Raw genomic sequence first — 18,652 nt, 5'->3', positions numbered from 1 at the left:
TCAGGGAGGAAGTGTGGGAGGTACCAGCTATAGTTGGCAGAAAAGTGTGTGGATCCAAGTAGGGGTCAAAGAGACTAAAGCCAGTTTAAGGGACTAAAAATATTGGCATAAAGATGAACTAATTTTAGCGTGACTGTGTAGTCTTAAAGTGTAAGTATCTGCCTTGTATGTTTTTAAATATATATGTTTATTCCTGCTAAGAAAGTGATTTTCTTTACTTTTGTCCTTAGATTCCTTAACGTGAAGTTTGATAGCTTAGATGACAAGAGACACTGCTTATAACTTAGTCTTTGTGGTATTGCTTGATAGGTTTCATAAATAAATCCCCAACAGCAAGGATTAGGGAAACATGCAATAGAGTTAGTGATATCATTTAAGACCAGACCCTCTCGATATTTTCCCTTGAGTACCTCTTGAAATAATCAGGTAGACATATTTCACATGCAAAGTTTATACACACCAAAATAAAAATAGTCTGTAAAGAAATTGTTTGTTAGGTAAGTCGTGTTCAAATCTTTGTGATCTCATAAACTGCAGCATGCCAAGCTTCCCTGTCCTTCATTATCTCCTGGAGTTTGCTCAAATTCATGTCCATTGAGTAGGTAATACTATCCAACCATCTCATCCTCTGTCACCCTCTTCTTCTCCTGCCTTCAATCTTTCCCAGCACTAGGGTCTTTACCAATGAATCAGCTGTTCCCATCAGGTGATGAAAGTTTTGGAGCTTCAGCTTCAGCGTGAGTCCTTCCAGGGAATATTCAGTGTTGATTTCCTTTAGGATTGTCTGGTTTGATCTCCTTACAGTTTAAGGGACTCTTAAGAGTCTTCTTGATGAAAGTGAAAGAGAAGAGTGAAAAAGTTGGCTTAAAGCTCAACGTTCAGAAAACTAAGATCATGGCATCTGGTCCCATCACGTCATGGGAAGTAGATGGGAAACAGTGGAAACAGTGGCTGACTTTATTTTTCTGGGCTCCAAAATCACTGCAGATGGTGATTGCAGCAATGAAATTAAGACACTTACTCCTTGGAAGAAAGTCATGGCCAACCTAGACAGCATATTAAAAAGCAGAGACATTACTTTGTCAACAAAGGTCCATCTAGTCAAGGCTATGGTTTTTCCAGTGATCATGTATGGATGTGAGAGTTGGACGGTGAAGAAAGCTGAGCGCCGAAGAATTGATGCTTTTGAACTGTGGTGTTGGAGAAGACTCTTGAGAGTCCCTTGGACTGCAAGGAGATCCATCCAGTCCTTCCTAAAGGAGATCAGTCCTGGTGTTCATTGGAAGGACTTATGTTGAAGCTGAAACTCCAATACTTTGGCCACCTGATGCAAAGAGCTGACTTATTTGAAAAGACCCTGATGCTGGGAAAGATTGAGGGCAGGAGAAGAAGGGGACGACAGAGGATGAGATGGTTAGATGGCATCACTGACTCGATGGACATGGGTTTGGGTGGACTCTGGGAGTTGGTGATGGACAGGGAAGCCTGGCGTGCTGCTGTTCATGGGGTCGCAAAGAATCGAACACGACTGAGCAACTGAACTGACCTGAACTGAAGAGTCTTCTTCAGCATCATAATTCAAAAGCATCTATTCTTTGGCATTCAGTCTTCTTTATGATCCAACTCTCACATTCATACGTGAGTACTTGGAAAAACACAGCTTTGTCTTCATCAGCAAAGAAGTGTCTCTGCTTTTAAGTATGCTGTCTAGATTTGTCATAGCTTTCCTTCCTAGGAGCAAGTATCTTTTAATTTCATAGCGTGAAAAAATTAGGTTGCTATTTTTTTAGAGAGGTATCATTAAACATTGCTTCTTTTGTGCACTGATTTTCTTTTTAGAACATACATTGAAAGCTGCGTTGTTATACAGCTTTATATATTTATAGTTGTATATATATTATATATTATAACATATATACATATATATATTAATGTATTTATAAGACTTCCTTATAGGAAAGGAATATTCCTCAAAAACCCAGTTACTGAGAACACAGATGGGTACAAGATATTGCAACTCAAGTAACTTCAAATTACCATTCATTGATGGAACACTTGCCTGTATGAATTTTTCCCAACAGCAAATGCTTGCAGACACTCCCCACTGTAGTTTCCACCCTCTGACTCCAGAATAGATCTCAGTCCACATCTCCACCTTGTTTAACAGCTTTTCAAACATCTTCACATATTATTTCCCTATATCTCTTGCACAGCTATATAGATATAATTCTTTCATCAAGATCTTTCAAACTTTTGTAATATACTTGCAAATACTAGTTATATTTTAAATTTTTTGCTATTTATATAGTGAAATTCACATGCTCATTCCTAATATTTATTTGTGATCTTCCTCTCTATAAATTGCCAATTATTTGTTTATTTCATGAGACTTCAACAAACCAGATTGTGTTTTTGCTCATCAAATCTATAACTTTCTTGTTACTTTATTTCTTGCTGGTGTCGCAGTATAGAATACTGATTTTTGTTTGTATCTTGATTAAGGCCTCCTTCATTTGTTTCTTAATTATTTTGTTGTCCCTTTCCCCCCTTTAGCTTACTTTAATTCATAAATCTTAACTCATTGTTAAACTCTACTATATGTATTTAGGGCTACATATTTTCTTTCTTCCTCTTTGTCTACATCACAGTTTATACTACATAATGTTTTATTGCTGTTCATTACTACATAGATTATAATTTCAGTGTTGATTTTAGTTTATCCTTGTTCTTGTTCAGTCACTCAGTCTTGTCTGGCTCTTTGCAACTCCGTGGACTGCAGTACACCAGACTTCCTTGTCCTTCACCATTTCCCAGAGCTTGTTCAAACTCATGCCCATTGAGTCAGTGATGCCATGCAAACATCCCATCCTCTTATGTCTCCTTCTCCTCCTGCCTTCAGTCTTTCCCAGCATCAGGGTCTTTTCCAAAGAGTCAGCTCTTCACATCAGGTGGCCAAAGTTTTGGAGTTTCAGCTTCAGCAGCAGTCCTTCCAATTAATATTCAGGACTGGTTTCCTTTAGGATGGACTGGTTTGACCTCCTTCAAGTCCAAGGGACTCTCAAAAATCTTCTCCAAAATCACAGTTCAAAAACATCAATTGCTGGACACTCAGCCTTCTTTATGCCCATCTCTCATATCCATACATGACCACTGGGAAAACCATAGTTTTTTTTTTTTTTTTAGGCTTTTAATTAATTTATTTTTATTGAAGGATAATTGCTTTACAGAATTTTCCTGTTTTCTGTCAAACCTCATCATGAATCAGCCTACAAACTTTTGCTAGCAAAGTAATGCCTCTGCTTTTTAATATGTTGTCTAAGTGTGTCACAGCTTTTTTTTTTCTCCCAAGGAGCAAGTGTCTTTTAATTTCCTGACTGCAGTCACCATCTGCAGTGATTTTGGAGCCCAAGAAAATAAAGTCTGACACTGTTTCCATTGTTTCCCCATCTATTTGCCATGAAGTGATGGGACTGAATGCCATGATCTTCATTTTTTGAATGTTGAGTTTTAAGCCAGCTTTTTCACTCTCTTCATTCACTTTTGTCAAGAGGCTCTTTTGTTCCTCTTTGCTTTTTGCCGTAAGGGTGATGTCATCTGCATATCTGAGATTATTGATGTTTCTCCCTTGGGTTGGGAAGATACCCTGGAAAAGGAAATGGCAACTCATTCCAGTATTCTTCTTTGGGAAATCCCATGGACTGTGGAGCTAGGCAGGCTATAGTCCACTGGGCTCACAAAAGAGTTGGACAAACTTAGGGACTAAACAGCAACAACAAAAAACTGTCTTTATTATCAAAATGCACTTATTTTCTTTCATGCACTTATTTTGGTATAGGCTTTCATATAGTCTCTCTTGTTCCAGCTCTCTTATTTACCAGGGTCTTCCTTTCTGTGCTTTTGGCTTTTCAAAATTTGTGTATGTGCCTGTCATTTACTTTTGTTGTAAAGACCTGTCAGTGTTGGCAGCCACTGAGGTTGTCAGTGGCATGAGGATTTTCACTGGGGCCATGACCTGATAAGGACGTCTTCTTCAAACTGCTTCTGAGATGATGTGGTACAGTTCATTTAGGTTCAGTGGATACAGATAGAGGAGCATGGGGGGCATACCGTTTTCCAACTTTTAATATTACAAGTGGTTTGCTGTAAGACTAGAACACTTTTATTTCTCTCCTTGTCTTTTCTTTCGTGTTCCCTTAAGTCTCTATTTTGTAAATCCAGAGGGTTGTTTTTTTTTTTTGAGTGTGATTTAAATATCAGGCTCCACTGCCATTTAAAAAGACTTCCTAGGCTGATCATTCTGTTTCTTCAGAGCAGTCCTCGTGTTTTGTCTGGGATGAGAACCACTATTGTCTAATTCAGAAAATGAGCAAGTTGGGCTGGACTGTTTGAGTTTCACAGCACTGTGTCTTAATTGCCTGGAGTCTCCTGGGTCTGGGTCCGTCTTTTCTCTTCATATGAGCACCAAGCTTTGATTATTGCTGAAATTGCAGCTGCCTCTGCACTAGATTTCAACACTATGTGTTTTTCCTGCTAAGGTTTATTTCATTCTTGCCTCTTTGGCAGCCATGACTTTCCCTCCCAGGAATCTGTCAAAATGTCTTAGTCATAAAAGCTGTTCTTTTTAATTTCAATCACTGTTAAAGCTGTATCATAAAAAAGATACTTTATTTTCAAAGAATTTAATTGGAAGGAGATATAAAGGCATATTGCCATCTTGTCATCTAAATCCATCTTCTAATGAAATCAATCTAAAATAATCTTATATTCGTATAAACAATTATACATTTTTTATAAAAATATAGAGAATCAACAAGTAAAATTAAGCAAAAACTCAAGAATTCTACCCATGAGAGATAAATACATTTATAGATTTGTGGTTGTGTTTGTGTGTGTTTCTTTTCAGGACTATAAGTGCTTAAATGTAAAATATGGTCTCCTAGGATTTGATGCCTAGAAATTGACATTTCCATATAAATATTGTATTTTTAACACTTCCATTATAATAAAATTAATTTATAGCATCTTATTTATGGCCATTTATGATTATTTTGTATGAAAATATACAAGAAATACTGTAGAAACAAATTCTTCAAGTGAGGGAATTATTAAAGAAGAAAACAAATTTCAATAATTCAATACCACCTGACTATATACTTAAATATATAACACAATATAAGAATGTAGGTACACACATATACACATATGTGTACATATATGCTTATGGACTTCGCAGGTTGCACTAGTGTTAAAGAACCTCCCTGCCAATTCAGGAAATGTGAGAGGTCCAGGTTCAATCCCTGGGTTGGAAAAATCTCCTGTAGTAGGAAATGGCAATCCACTCAAGTATTCTTGCCTGGAAAATTTCATGGACAGAGAATACTGGTGGGCTACAGTCCTTGGGAGTGCAAAGAGTCAGACACGACTGAGTGACTGAGCACTGTACATATATGCACATATGTATCCAATCACTTATTGTTGGATATATTTTCAGTGTTTCTGTGTATTCCTTATTTTCCCCAGCATTTAAATATTTATATTTTTGCTCACTTTTGTTATTTTTCATGTTTTATTATTGCTTTATTATCAATTTAAATCTTTTACTAATTTATGAAAATGTGTCATATTGTTTCTAATTTTTATTTTACTTTTACAGTTAGTTTCTTTCTTGGTACATGGAATGCTTATAAATCGATGTAGTCAGATTCCTGAGTATTTTATATTTTCCTTATGTCATATTTCTAAAGATACTTTCATTCTCAATTATATCAATATCCACCTATATTTTTTCCAATATAATTTTAAATTTCACATGACAACATTTTAATCCATTAGAAAGCAATTTTATTGAAAGAGTATAGTACAGATCTCATCATGTTCCTGACATGATTTATTAAATGATCCATTTTTTCACCTTTATTTTATATCACCTCTAGTACATAATAAGTGTTTTATATTTTTATTTATGTGTTTGTAGCATCTATCTCCTTTGAGGATATATTTATTGTCGTTATCATTGCAATTATGAATTAAGTGATTAGAATTAAAAATATCACCTAACTAGCATTCTTCAATACAAAGATAACTAAATTGCCATTAAAAAAAAGAAAAAAAAAAGAGTTGACATTCTTATTGGAATAGATTGAAAATTTCAGAAAAATTCTTTCAGTTAAAATAGCAAGCTAAATCAGTGGAAATGAGTGAATTACTTAAAAAATTATGTTGAAATATTTATACCAAATCTGAGAAAGTAAAAATAAAGAAAAAGTTGGATTTCTATTTCACATCAGGCACCAATATTTTTCATATCTACTACGTTTGAAATAGAGATATTAATAATGGAAAAAGTACTCAACACAGCTGATAAGGTTTAAAAAAGTGAGGTGACTTTTATGTTATGTATATTCAGAAAGGATGTCTCCTTTAACAAATCCTTTTCAACATCATACTGCAAATCTTGGCTAATGCAATAAGACAAGAAAAACAAATACAATTTTTGTTATGGGTGACATGATTGTTTATTAGAAAATGTCAAATAATTCATGTTAGAAAGGGACATTTACATTAGCAACAAAATTGAGATACATAAGTATAAATCTAACAAAACATGCACAAGATTTATTTGAGAAAAACTATAAAATTCAGATTAAATGAATCAAGAGAACTAAATAAATGGAGAGATATTTCATGTTGATTGATTGAAAGACTGACTATTATGAGTGTGACAGCTCTTACCAACTTACTCTGTAGATTAAATGAAATTCCAATAAAATACCGACAGTTATTATAATAAACACATTGACAAACTAGTTCTAAAGTTTACATGTGGAGGCAAAAGACTCAGAAAGCAGCACAATGTTGAAGGAGAACAAAACTAGGGGCACTACCCAATTATCTACAAGATTTACTCTGAAGCCACAGTAATTTAGACAATGTGATTTTGACTTAAAAAAAAAAAAAGATGAATAGACTAGTGGCACTGAATAGAGATCCCAGAAATAGAATCACACAAATATAATCAACAAATCTTTGACAAAAGAGTAAAAGTAACTACATGTAACTTTGTTTTGTATTTTCCATGTCTCTTGTAAATGTGTTATCATACTTCCACAATGTAAAGAATAAGAAATAAAGAGTAGGAAAAGAGCAAAGGTAATTTAATGGAGAAAGGAGTCTTCACAGATGACTTTGGGACAAATGGATTAAAGACCCAAACCTTCAACCAGAACGTATAAAACCATTAGAGAAAAAACATAGGCAGAGACTGGCATAAATCACAGAAATATCCTCTATGGCCCACTTCCTAGAATGATGGAAATAAAAACATAAATAAACAAATGCTATCAATTAAACTTAAAGACTTTTGCACAATGAAGGAAAGCAACAGCAAAGTGAAAAGACAACCTCCAGTATGGGAGAAAATGATAGCAAATGAAACAACTGATGAATAATTAATAGCCAAAATATATTAGCAGTTCATATAACTCAATACCAGAAAAACAATCAACCCAATCATAAAGAGAGCAGAAGACCTAAACAGACATTTCTGCAAAGAAGACATACAGATGGCTAATAAACATACAAAAAGTTGGTCAACATTGCTCATTATTAGAGAAATGCAAATTAAAACCACAATGAAGTATCATCTCACTGGTAGAATGGCTATCATCAAAAAGTCTACAAACAATAAATGTTGGAGAAGAAGTGGAGAAAAGGGAACCCTCTTACATCATTGGTGGGAATGGAAAATGATAAAACTACTATGGAGAATAATATGGAGATTCATTAAAAAACTAGAAATAAAACTAACATATGACCCAGTAATCCCACTACTGGGTATATGCCCTGAGGAAACCAGAATTGAAAAAGACACATGGACCCCAATATTCATTACAGCACTATTTACAAGAACTAGAACATGGAAACAGCCTAGATATCCATTGGCAGATGAATAAATAAGGAAATGTGGTACATATACAAAATAGAATATTACTCAGCTATAAAATGGAACACATCTGAGTCAGTTTTAATGAGGTGGGTGAACCTGGAGTCTATTATACAGAGTAAAGTAAGTCAGAAAGTGAAAGACAAATATTGTATATTAACATATATATATGGAATCTAGAAAGATAGTACTGATAATCCTACATGCAGAGCAGCAAAGGAGACACAGACATAAAGAACAGGCTTTTGGATTTAGTAGGAGAAGGAGAGGGTGGGATGATTTGAGAGACTAGCATTGAAACATATATATTACCATATGTAAAAGTGGGAGTTTGACCTGTGACATAAGAAACACAAAGCTGCTGCTCTGTGACAACATGGAGGGATATGGTGGGGAGGCAAGGGGAAGGGGTGTTTAGGAGAAAGGGGACACATATATGCCTATGGCCAATTCATGTTGATATAGGCAAAAACAATCACAATTTTGTAAAGGAATTATTCTCCAATTAAGAAAAATATTCTCCAATTTAATATATATATATATATATATATATATATTAAATGATTCTTGACATAGTTCTTATACCTTTTACAAAATTAACTCAAAATTAGTCAGAAACCTAAATGCAAAACAGAAAACTATAAAACTCACAGAAGATAACACAGTAGAAAATCTGGATAACCTTGAGCTTGTCGATTAATTTTTAAATACAATACCAAGTGTAACATTCATGAAAGAAACAAGTAATAAGGTATTTTAATTTATTAAATTGAAAATTTTCTTCTCTGAAAAATACATTGACAAAAGACTGAGAGGGTTAGGCACAGACTAGGAAGAAATATTTGTAAAATACATATCTGATTAGAACTGTTACTCAAAGTATACTCTAAAACACCACAATAACAATATTTTTAAAATATGATTAAAAATGGGCCAAAGATGAATGGACTGTTTACGAAAGAGTTATGCAAATGGAAAATAAGAATATGAAAAGATATTCTACAACACATGTCAACATGGAAGCACAAATTAAAATGACAATGAAATACCTTATTTACCTGGTATTATGGCTGAAATCCAAAACACTGAGAATGCAAATACTGGCGAGAATGTGAAGAAAAGGAATTCTCTTTCCACTGCTATGGGAAATGCAAAATTATAGTCACTATAGAAAAGCAAGGTGAAAAAGGTCAATCTGGAAAAGTTATATTGTATGTGATCCCAAGTGTATGATGTTCTGTAAAGTCAAAACTAAGGAAGATGTAGAAAAAGTCAGTGGCTTCCAATGTTGGGGGAGAAAGACAGGGATGAATAGATGAAAAAAACAGGATTTTTAATGCAGTAAAAATACTGTATATGGTACTGAAATGGTAGATATATATCAATAAACATTTACCCAAACACTTAGAATGTACAACATGAAGATTAAACTGCAAGGAAAATTATGAACTTTTACTGATTATGAGTAGTCAATGTAGGTTCATCAATTGCAACAAATATACTATTCTAGTTGGGATTGTTGATAATGGAGGAGGCTCTGCATTTATAAAGTCAGAGTATATATGAGAAATCTCTGCACCTTCCGCATTTTTCTGTGAACCCAAAACTTTCCTAAAAATATAAAACATTTCCAAAAAGGTGATCCATTTATAATATATGAGAATGCATCACACTCAAAGTCAAACATAGACATATATACTGTATTATGTATATTTATATATTTACAATATAGAAAACCCTTTAAAGGGACTATTTCATTGCATTCTGTGATTAAAGAAGTTCAACTACCAGTGGATATAAATCATAATAATATGAAAAAAAAAAGTATAAAACACTTTGTCCTACACTATTTATTATGGCAAGCAATTCATCCTGGATCATGAAATCAGACCTTCTTGAGTATGAAAACTAGGATAATTTTTACTATTGTAGGAATGTAGCTCTTAGAAAAATATATGAGTAATATTACACAAAACTAACCAGTTTTAAGTTATGTGAGCATTGCCACATGAGCCATGCCAGAGTTGAGACCTGCCAGGTTAAGACCTGTATTATATGTAATGTGAACTGGTGGCAGTCTGGGTGACTGACCAATAGCTGGCTTCAGCTTAGAATCTTATGTAAGTAGTAGCAAAAGTGCCAAGTAAAGTTGAGAAACCAAAAAAGTGGAACATGAGAGCCCTCTCCCTGTGTGCCCTTGTTCATCCTCAGCTGCCAATCTCCCTGTGGCCCGTACTTCACTAGCTCCCAGTCCAGTTGTAAAAGGGACATTTCTTCAAAGATATCTTGCAAATCTCAAATCAGTTCCTCAGAATCCTGCTTGTACTTCTAAGATTCAATGAGGATTAATTGTAGGGGAGAGATACAGGAAACTGAAGGTTATTCACCAAATCATCTCCTTGAATAAATATTTCCTTATAATTGATCTTCCTTTTATGGTGACAAAGGAGAGAATACAGCAGGAAAAGTTTAACAAAGCCTCATGGTCATAACTGTGAAGGCTTGTAATTGGGATTATGTACTATTAAAGTACAAGCCTATCGCCTTCTGAATTTACCCCTAGACCCACACGGAGAAGAAAAAGCATACATATATATCAATTCACTTATGTATCTACTCAGCATGAAGTTATTTAGCTTTCTGATCAAATTTAGAATGTTAATTATAGTACTAGCTTTCCATTGACCCCTGTACACCATTTTCCTAATAACAGGGGTCACATCCTGATGTTTGGCTTAGACCACTGCACTGGCTTTAACTTCTGTTCTTGAACCACAATCCGTCATGTATAAAATGCAATTCCTATGGCTGCCTTAATAACATGGGCCGGCTCTTAGTTCTCAGTCAGCCCTAATGTGGCCTCTCCAATATTAGAGTTCCAAACTGCTCACCTTCATTTGAGACTTTCCCTGTAAAGTCTCAGACTAGATTTGGGTCCTATGTATCCTGGTAACTATCTGCTCTGCTAAATTTATGACTTTTCATATGATTCCTTGACTTTACCTGATACCTGGTCCTACTTCTACTTCTTCCATGTGTTGCTAAATTGGACTACTGAAAATGATATTGTATTTATAACTGCTTATTTTTTTCTCACACACTAGTGTTTTGTCCCTTAGGAAGACATTTCCATGTCTATCAGGGGAGTAAATGGCCTTTGAACAAGGGAAAGTAGACTTGGACACTTGAACACAGTCATGACAGAGGATGCAGGTGAGTGAAGCTCTTGATTAAGATACAGACAGTGATAGGGCTGAGAGCTCATGACTGCCCAAGACATTCACAATCAAATCTGAAACTCTGTGGTGTCCAAGGCAATGAACAAACAAAATGAGCATGATCAGCATTGCAAAATTGTGCCCTATTATTGAGACACTGCTCTCCAGTGCAGATAGACTTCTCCAACCCCAAAGGTGACAACCCGTCATTTTCTGGCTTTGGTTTCCCTAACATCAACATGACTCACATGGTCCATTTTTAGCAAGCTTTTATCTAAGTAAAATTATCCTGAAGCAACAGGATGTAAGAAAGACCTTATTTCAAATCCAAATTGTTCATTTAAAAATTGACCCACTTGAAGTACATGATTAGATTTTCTGAGCTTCTACATTCCTTTTTCATAAAATGGGGTAAAAATGTAAAATAATTTATAAACAAAACTGACATGGAGAAGATTAAATATAAACTAAAAGAGATTTTAGGACAAAACAAAATCCATATTTTTTGGGGGGGGAGTATGTCCCCACATTCTTTCCAGCCAAAGATGAAGAAGCTTTATAGAAACAGCAAAAACAAGACCAGGAGATGACTGTGACTCATATCATGAACTTCTTATTGGCAAATTTTAGACTTAAATTGAAGAAAATAGAGAAACCCACTAGACCATTCAAGTATGACCTACATCAAATTCCATGCAATTATGCAGCGGAAGTGACAAATAGATTCAAGAGATTAGATCATATAGACAGAGTGCCAAAGAACTATGGATGAAGGTTCATGACATTGTACAGGAGACAGTGATCAGGACTATGCCCAAGAAAAAGAAATGAAAAAAAGGCAAAATGGTTGACTGACAAGGCCTTACAAATAGCTGAGAAAGAGAAGTGAAATGCAAAGGAGGAAAGGAAAGATATACCCATGTAAATGCAGAGTTCCAATAGTAAAGAGAGATAAGAAATAGATGAAAACAATAGAATGAGAAAGACTAGAGATCTCTTCAAGAAAATTAGAGATACCAAGGGAACATTTCATGCAAAATGGGCACAAAAAAGGGCAGAAATAGTATGGACCTAACAGAAGCATAAGATGTTATGATAAGGTGGCCAGAATATACAGAATAACTATAGAAAAAGGATCTTCATGACCCAGATAACCATGAGGGTGTGATCACTCACCTAAAGCCAGATATCCTGGAATGAAAAGTAAAGTGGGCCTTAGGAAGCAACACTAAAAACAAAGCTAGTGGAGGGGATGAAATTCCAGCTAAGTTATTTCAAATCCTCAAAGATGATACTGTGATAGTGCTACACTCAATATTCCAGCAAAGTTGGAAAATTCAGCAATGACCACAGGATTGGAAAAGGTTATTTTCATTCCAATCCCAAACAATGTTGACACTACTGCATAACTGCACTCATCTCACATGCTAGCAAAGTAATGCTCAAAGTTCTCCAAGCTAGGCTTAAACAGTACATAAACTGAGAACTTCTAGATGTTCAAGCTGGATTTAGAAAAGGCAAATGAACCAGAGATCACATTACCAACATCATTTGGATCATAGAAAAAGCAAGAGAGTTACAGAAAAAAAATAAAATCTACTTCTGCTTCACTGACTACACAAAGCCTTTGACTGTGTGGATCCAGACAAATTTTTGACAATACTTAAAGAGATAGAAATACCAGGCCACTTTACCAGCCTCCTCAGAAATCTGTATACGGTTCAAGAAGCAATAATTAGAACCAGAAATGGAACAATGGACTGATTTCACATTGGGAAGGGACTATATCAAGGCTGTATATTGTCACTCTGTTTATTTAACTTATATGCAGTATGCATCATGAGAAAGGCCAGGCTGGATGAAGCTCAGATGGAATCAAGATTGCCGGGAGAAATATCAATAACCTCAGATATGCAGATGGCACCAACCTTATGGCAGAAAGTGAAGAGGAACTAAAGAGCCTCTTGATGAAAGTGAATAGATGAAAGTGAAAAAGCTTGCTTAAAACTCAACATTCAAAAAACAAAGATCATGGCATCCAGTCCCATCACTTCATGACAAATAGATGGGGAAACAATGGAAACAGTGACAGACTTTATTTTCTTGGGCTCCAAAATCACTGCAGATCATGACTGCAGCCATGAAGTTAAAAGATGTTTGCTCCTTGGAAGTAAAGCTATGACCAACCTAGACAGCATGTTAAAAAGCAGAGACATTATTTTCTCAACAAAGGTCAGTCTGTCTATTCATAACTACGTTTTTTCCTATAGTCATGTATGGATGTGAGAATTGGACCATAAATAAAGCTGAGCTCCAAAAAATTGATGCTTTTGAACTGTGATGTTGGAGAATACTCTTGAGAGTCCCTTGGACTGCAAGCAGATCCATCCAGTCAATCTTAAAGGAAATCAACCCTGAATATTCATTGGAAGGATTGATATTGAAGCTAAAGCTGCAACACTTTGGCCACCTGATGCGAATAACTGACTCATTTGGAAAGATCCTAATGCTGGGAAAGATTGAAGGCAGGAGGAGAAGGGGACAACAGGGGATGAAACATCAGAGACTTGATGAACATGAGTTTAAGGAAGCTCTGGGAGTTGGTGATGGACAGGAAAGTCTGGTGTCCTGTAGTCCATGAGGCTGCAATGAATCAGATATGACTGAGCGACTGAACTCACCTGACTGAACATTCTTACGCATGCCTTCTACATATTACATTGTTTTTCTTTTCTTTTTTTTTTTTTTAGTCCACAAGCCTTCTTAAGAACAATCCTGCCCTTAGCATTTAACATTTAGGACTAGAGAATTTATTATATAGAAGAATTATTATCTATTATAAAATTTCCCAGTACCTATCTTAGTGTGTTTATATAGGGAATTTTTTTATAAATCCTTGTCAAAAGCCTAAAACACTACAGGCATATAGAGAAGGGGCAAACACAAAGGCTATATCTACATTTGAAAAAAAAAGAGAAAACAATAAAGTGTAATTTCTCGTTATTTTGTTTTGTTTCCTTTGAGACTAATCTCTCAGTAGTGCTGATGTTTTCAAACAACAAAGCTCTATCAGTTTATAGTTCTACACTTCCTTTACTGTTATCAGCTTGCACAATTTATCAGCAGAACAGAGCCTGCTGCAGGATTACTGTTGTCTATTAAAATGCAAATGGCACTATATCAAAGTGAGTTGCTAAAAACTAAAAATCAAATATTGTACAAATCAGCCAGCTGCCTGGGCTTAGGAAAAGAGTGTTTGAAAGCTCCTATGTGGGCTGATATTGCCAACTGACATACTCTAAGTAAACCCTTTAAAAATTCATTGCTTGAGCAGTTCTAGAAAACCTGTTTTTCTCACCAGAGATACTTTTCTTATTTCCTTGGCTTAAGAAGTTTCAGAGGATTAGTTTTGAATTACTCTAGAAATAACTATAGGGTATTCTATTTACATCATAAAAGATGTGCTGTTTGAACCACAGAGTTGGTGCCAATCTGTAACACTACACAGAGATTTTCCACTGTGATGCAGCATACATAAGGAGAAATTTCTTGAACATAATAAGACAAAAAGCTAACCATTTATGTTTGTATCTAAATATATATATTTTTTGCTTTCTGGTAGATGGTCCAGAGAAATTTAGAAGAGAAATTCTATTCCATTCTTTGCTGACCACAGTTGTTTCTATGTAATTATATAAAATTAAGGCTGTGTATATGCAAACTTCTTATTTAACTTATATGCAGAGTATATCATGTGAAATACTCGGGTGTATGAAACACAAGCTGGAATCAAGATTGCCAAGAAAAATATCAATAACCTCAGATATGCATATGACACCACACTTATGGCAGAAAGCTGAAGAAGAAGTAAAGAACCTCTTGATGAAAGTGAAAGAGGAGAGTGAAAAAGTTGCCTTAAAACTCAACATTCAGAAAACTGAGATCATGGCATCCAGTCCCATCACTTCATGGCAAATAGAAGAGAAAACAGTGGAAACAGTGGCCGACTTTATTTTTTTAGGCTCCAAAATCACTGCAGATGGTGACTGCAGCCATGGAATTAAAAGACGCTTACTCCTTGGAAGAAAATTTATGACTAATCTAGACAGCGTATTACAAAGCAGAGACATTACCTTGCCAACAAAGGTTCATCTAGTCAAAGTTATGCTTTTCCCAGTAGCCTTGTATGGATGTGAATGTTGGACTATAAAAAAAAAAAGAAAGAAAGAAAAAAACAACTGAGCGCTGAAGTATTGATGCTTTTGAACTGTGTTGGAGAAGACTTTTGAGAGTCCCTTGGACTGCAAAGAGATCCAACCAGTCTATCCTAAAGGAAATCAATCCTGAAAATTCATTGGAAAGACTGATGCTGAAACTTCAATACTTTGGCCACCTGATGTGAATAACTGACTCATTTGAAAAGACCCTGATGCTGGGAAAGATTGAAGGCCAGAGGAATAGAGGACAACAGAGGATGAGACGGTTAGATGGCATCACCCCCTGGATGGACATAAGTTTGAGTAAACTCCGAGTGTTGATGATGGACAAAGAAGCTTGGCGTACTGCAGTCCATGGGGTCACAAAGAGTTGGACACAACTGAAAAACTGAACTCAATTGACTGATGTTTAAAGTGAGACTGTTCTAAGCTATTACCGTGTACATAATCATTAGCCTTTATTTTCAAATCAAAACATAAAGAGTTAAGTAATGGCCATTTCTTCTGGGACATAGCAAAGAAATACCACTTGCCATAATGTCTTGGTAACATAAGCTAAAGTGGCTGACATCCTGAAAATCCTCTCCAAGCTTCATTAACTAGACTATGAAGTCATATGGAACATTCCTGTCATTAGGAGCCTTGCTAGCTTCAGGTGCTATCTAATTATAGAGCAGATTGTGACTAAAATAGGCAAGGCACATGGCTGTATTAAGTGGAACTCTGGCTTCCAGACAATAACATGATTTTAGTAATTATTGGACCATTAAAGCACTTGAAGCCCAAGACCCTAATTTGGTCATGACATGCTTTTGGAATGGTGAGTTTAGTAAAGCTAAATAACCAAAAGAAATCAATGGCATCTAAGGGATGAAGTGTCTTCAGGGAGGGCAAGAGTGGAAGGTGTGCCAGAGTGATGCTGATGAGTGGCCCAGGTAATACATTCACGTGGAAAATCTCCTTCCCACTCTTGTCTTCATCTGTAAAGACAGGAGCTCTGTATGCCATAGAGAGCACCTTGATAGCTCTCAAGATGGTGGAATAGAAGGACATGCACTCATCTTCACCTGAAAGAACTCCAAAATTACAACTCACTGCTGAACAACCATCGACAGGGGAATGTTTGATCTCAACAAAAAAAGATACGCCACATCCAAGGGCAAAGAAAAGCTTTAGTAATGTGGTAGGAAGGGCAAAATAGTGTTTAGAATCAAACCCATTACCTACCAAAGATGCTCAGAGGATTCAAACAAGACCTTGTGCACACTAGGGCTTAGAGATCCCACAGAGACTGAGCCAGAATTGTGTTTGAGTCCCCCGCAGAGGTACAGGTTAGCAGTGGTCTGTGGCAGGGAGAGGGGTTCTGGGTAACACAGCCTATGGCATAAGCCCTCTTAGAGGAGGTCGCAATTAACCCCACCATAGAATCACCAAGTGGATGGCCCACAAACTGCAAAACAATTATATCAAAGAAATTCTCGCACTGTTAAGAGAATTCTAGGGCCTACAACAGATTTCTCAACCTGGGTAAATGCAAAGGGACTGAGAAATCTCAGAGAATTTTACTTTGAAGGCACTGGGATTTGATTACAGAACTTACACAGAACTGGGGAAACAGACTTTTGGAAGGCACAAACAAAATCTTGTGTGCACCAAGACACAGGAGAAAGGAGTGGTGTCCCCACAAGAGACTGACCCAGACTTAACTGTGAGTGTCCAGGAGTCTCTGGCAGGGGAGTGGGCCAGCAGTGGCCTGCTGCAGCGTTGGAGGCACTGGGTACAACAGGGCAGTCATGGGACCTTTTGAATGAGGTTACCATTATCTTCATTACATCCACCATAGTTTGGTCTCAGGTCAAACAACAGGAAGGGAACACAGCCACCACCCAACAACAGAAAATTGGATTAAAAATTTACTGAAAATGGCCCCACCCATCAGAACAAGGCCTAGTTTCATTGACAGTAAGTCTTTCCCATCAGGAAGCTTCCATAAGCCTCTTACTTTATCCATCAGAGAACAGACAGAATAAAAACCACAATCACAGAAAAGTAATCAAACAGATCACATGGGCAACAGTTTTGTCTATCTCAGTGAAACTACCAACCATGGTGTATAGGGTCACCAAGACGGATGTGTCATGATGGAGAGTTCTGACAAAACATGGTCCAGTGGAGAAGGGAATGGTGAACCACTTCAGCATTATTGCCTTGAGAACCCCATCAGTTCAATTCAGTTCAGTCGCTCAGTCATGTCCTGATTTTTGCAACCCCATGGACTGCAGCACGCCAGGCATCCCTGTCCGTCATCAACTCCCAGAGTCTACTAAAATTCATGTGTAGTGGGTTGGTGATGCCATCCAACCATCTAATTCTCTGTTGTCCCCTTCTCCTCCCGCCTTCAATCTTTCCAGGCATCAGGGTCTTTTCAAATGTGTCAGTTCTTCGCATCAGGTGGCCAAAGTATTGGAGTTTCAGTTTCAGCATCAGTCCTTCCAATGAATTTTCAGGACTGATATCCTTTAGGATGGACTTGTTGGATCTCCTTGCAGTCCAAGGTACTCTAAAGAGTCTTCTCCAACACCACACTTCAAAAGCATCAATTCTTCAGCACTCAGCTTTCTTTATAGTCTAATTCTCACACCCATATATGACTACTGGAAGAACCATAGCCTTGACTAGATGGACTTTTGTTGGCAAAGTAATGTCTCTGCTTTGTAACATGTTGTCTAGGTTGGTCATAACTTTTCTTCCAAGGAGTAAGCGTCTTTTAATTTCACGGCCGCAGTCACCATCTGCAGTGATTTTGTAGCCCCCCAAAATAAAGTCTGCCACTGTTTCCACTGTTTCCCCATCTATTTGCCATGAAGTGATGGGATCGGATGCCATGATCTTAATTTTCTGAACGTTGAGTTTTAAGCCAAGTTTTTCACTCTCCTCTTTCACTTTCATCAAGAGGCTCTTTAGTTCTTTTCCAGGTTTCTGCCATAAGGGTGGTGTCATCTGCACATCTGAGGTTATTAATATTTCTCCTGGTAATATTTATTCTAACATGTGCTTCATCCAGCCGAGTGTTTCTCATGATATACTCTGCATATAAGTTAAATAAGCAAGGTGACCATATACGGTCTTGACATACTTCTTTTGCCATTTGGAACCAGTCTGTTGTTTCATGTAGAGTTCTAACTGTTGCTTCCTGATGTACATACAGATTTCTCAAGAGGCAAGTCAAGAGGTGGTCTGGTATCTCCACCTCTTTCAGAATTTTCCACAGTTTG

This window comes from Giraffa tippelskirchi, chromosome 9, assembly GCF_054371585.1.
Source record: "Giraffa tippelskirchi isolate mGirTip1 chromosome 9, T2T-mGirTip1v1.2.pri, whole genome shotgun sequence".
In the NCBI taxonomy this organism is placed as follows: Eukaryota; Metazoa; Chordata; class Mammalia; order Artiodactyla; family Giraffidae; genus Giraffa; species Giraffa tippelskirchi.
Note: the sequence above shows the minus strand (reverse complement) of the source record.